We start from the raw sequence: 3,603 nt of genomic DNA on the forward strand, positions 1-3,603 counted from the left end.
GGAAAAGGGGGCCCAGACACACTAGCTTGAGGAAGCCCTGAAGGTATGGGCTCAGTAGCACCGAGAACAAGGGGGACCCAGACACTTCTGCTTTCCATAGCTCCTCAGAGCAGGGGAAACAGGAGTGAGGACATTTCTTTTTTTCACCAAGTCGAAGCTGAAGTCTAGCTTACCTTGTCCATCCCTCGGTGCCAAGCACCCAGCAAGTTCCAGCTAGAGCCTCATGCCATGCTGGCTGCTCTTCCAAAGGACCCAGGTTCGATTCCCAGCACCCACAACCATCCATAACCCCAGTCCCAATGGATCTGCTGCCATATCCTGGCCTCTACTGGGCGCTGCACACCGTGTACACAAGCACACATGTAGGTGACACATATACAGTGTAGGACTGAGACTCCTACCGCTGACAGTCAAACCCTTGCTCTGGTTTGCCCTTCCTTTGTGTGGTGTCTCTGTAGTAAGTAGACTTGGCCAGACTGAACTCCATTGCCCCATCTTCCAGGCTCTGGTTAGGCTGGGCCAACAGACACTCATTGGACAAGGGTCTCTTAGTCTGTAATCCTCTTATCTCTGAACCCAGGTAAGGAACTGGGCTTTTTCACTATAACAACCCCATCAAAGTCTTGGCTACCAGACTTAGAATTTCTCCCAATATAGAAGGGGTAATACGGAAGGCAGACTGCTCTGTTCCTAGAGACACCATGATTAATTAGCCCTTGTCAAAGGTTTTTGTGACCCATGTCAGCTGATATACCACCCTATTCTGTAAATAATATGCCACTTTGGTTCTTCATCTGTGGCTTCTTACCATATTATTATTACTTACCTTATTATTGAAATAAGGGAGTTTGCTAGGCCATGGTAGAGCACAGCTTTAATCCCAGCACTTGGGAGGCAGAGGCAGGCAGATCTCTGACTTCAAGGCCTGCCTGGTCTACAGAGTGAGTTCCAGGGCAGCCAGGGCTACACAGAGAAACCCTGTCTCAACAAGCAAACACATCAATCAGGGAGTCTCTTTCACTGGTGACAACCCATGCAGTCACAGCTAACCTATAAAGGTGACAGAGGAGCTTTTCAAGGGTATTGTCTTTTGGATTTTCCTGGGAACATAGTCAAGGGTATGTGTGTAGGGGATTCATACAGTCCAACTCTCCTATCTCCTTATGCCTTTGAGGTCTCCCATTCTTAGGGCAGCAGGAGAGCTCTCAGAGAACACTCTTGGGTGAATGAACTTGACCTGGTCTTCTGGGGTCCTCCACTCTTTTTGCCTCACACCTGGACATTCTCCCACTCACGGTCACTGGGTTTCTGATGACGTGGATTTGGAAAATGTGGCGTTTACGCTCTTCCTAGGTTCTAGCATGTCCCTGCCCTTCTGAAGCAAGCTGAGATCTGACAGTGTGTGTGATGGGAGGGGGGCCTTGGTGGGTTTTAAGGAGAATGAACTACCATTTCAAGGTATCCACCCAGAGGTTATCAGAGGTGCCAGTTCTCGCTCTGTCAGACTTGGTACTAGACCAGAGTCCAAACATAATTTGACCAGGGAAAGTCTAACAGAAAGAATTATTAACTCTGCTAAGAAGGGATAAGGAAAATCAAGGGTACTCTAGAACTGACAAAAGTACACAGGGACAAAAGAGACTTGGGGAGGAGTTCTCTCCTTAAGCTGAGAGTCAAAACACTGGGGAGGATGTGGCTGAGGACCACTGGACAAGTTTGCTGGGTGGCTGGGGCCTGCTTGTCTATAGTATTTGAACAAGCAGGGTCACCCTTTGGAGACTGTAAGAACTGAGGCTGGCTAGTAGTTCACAGTCAGGGCTGGAGAGAATGGCCAGCTGCTCCAGGGTGCAGCTCTAGGCTACCCAGGGTACTGGATGAGCTAGGCTGCCTGATGGACCTGTGCAGGGATTTAGGATGTCAGGACTCCACCTGCCAACCAGATGTCTGTGCTTAGGAGGGCTGTGATCACAGGGTAGACTGGTGAGCCCTGGTGGACAAGGGCTGTGCTTCTGGAACCCAAGTTCATGTGCAGACAAAGCAGCAGTGAGAGAATTTTAGTCTCAAATTTAGAGTTCAGTGACAGTGTTTTAAGTCCCAGTCACTGTTCACTGTGTAGGAAAGTGCCTAGCACTTTCCCAAGGTGACAATATGGAAGAGCCCCAGCTGCTCCACACTGCCCCACATCTGTTACAGTCCTCTGCTGCTTCCAGGACAATGGAATGAAAACCAGGAACCTGGCCCTTTTGTCTCTTGAATTTGTTCATCCCTCCCAAGGTTTCTGTACTTCTACTTCCTTCTTCCTGGATTGGTTTCAGAGTAGGGCAGCTTCTGTTAGCATTTGCATGGGCAGGAGTGTTTATATACACACACATGAAGACCAGCCAGAGCCAAACTGAAGACAGTCGGAAGCACGAATGTGGGGATGGGAAAAATGAAAAACTGGGTACAAGTCCCAGCACCCATATCAGGTGGCCCTCAGCTGTTTGGAATGTCAGTTCCAGGGGATCCAATACCTCTGGCCTCTGCAGGAACCCGTACTCACGTGCACACACCCACGTGTAGACACACGTCTGCACATAATAAGTACGTTTCCTAAACTATTACTGGTAGTGTATAAACACACATGTATGCATATCTGAGTGTGCACGTGTGTGCCACAATGTATGTGTCGAAGATAACTTTGTGAAACGGGTTCCGGGGATTAACCTCAGGTCACCAGGTCTGCATGGCAGGTACCTTTCCTTACCCTGGCTTCTAATCCGTTAGTGTTTTCTTGCTTCTGTCTTTGAAGCCATAGGGTAACCTGAAAACAATCTGTGGTAAGAATATTTCCTGCTCTAGACACTGTGTTTGTCTCTCCATTGCTTAAGCATGAAGTGTGGTCATAATTTATATTTGTTAGAGTAGTAGCAAAGGGGGCACACTAGTTACTAAGTTTACTCTTTAAAAGAACACGCCTAGGCTAGAACTTGGGGAGCAAAGGGACAATGGCTACAACCAATGACCTCAGGCACAAGGTATTCTTTGAAAGGCTTTGCCTACAGGGACAGCTAGTTTTTAATCACTGTGTTCTCGATACTGTTCCAAGTGCTGAAAGGAAAGCGCTGATCTCCACAGAAAACACCGGTGCCCTGTGGAGCTTAGCTACTGGTGAGGACAGACGATAAAGACAAATCAGCTTCCTATCGGTAGATAAAGCGGGGAAAGCGTGATTAGGCCCACGTGTGCTGTGCGAGTCCAGACAACAGAGACCGAGGGGGTTGGGGAGATGGCAAAGATGAAAGTGGGAAGGGAGGGAGGGTAGCCATGGCAATCCCCGAGGGAGGGAGTGTTTCTAGAACTGAAGGAGGGCGGCAGAGGAGGGTCACAGCAGGTAACCAGAGTCTGACCACACAGGGCCATGCCCCAGGACCTCAGCTACACCTTGAGGGAGGCCGGGAGTCTCTGGGAGGTTCTGAGTAGTGGGCAGATGCTGTGCCGCCACCTAAAGCTTTAAAGGGCTCCTGTAATGACGGGAGGAAGAGTGTGGTGGTGATGATGACCAATTAGGAAGCTACTGCAGTATCCACGGGAGGGGAGATAGTGACTTGGGTCAGTGGGGTG

Source organism: Mus caroli, unplaced genomic scaffold (genome assembly GCF_978045245.1).
Source record: "Mus caroli unplaced genomic scaffold, Mus_caroli_1 scaffold_4, whole genome shotgun sequence".
NCBI classification, from domain to species: domain Eukaryota; kingdom Metazoa; phylum Chordata; class Mammalia; order Rodentia; family Muridae; genus Mus; species Mus caroli.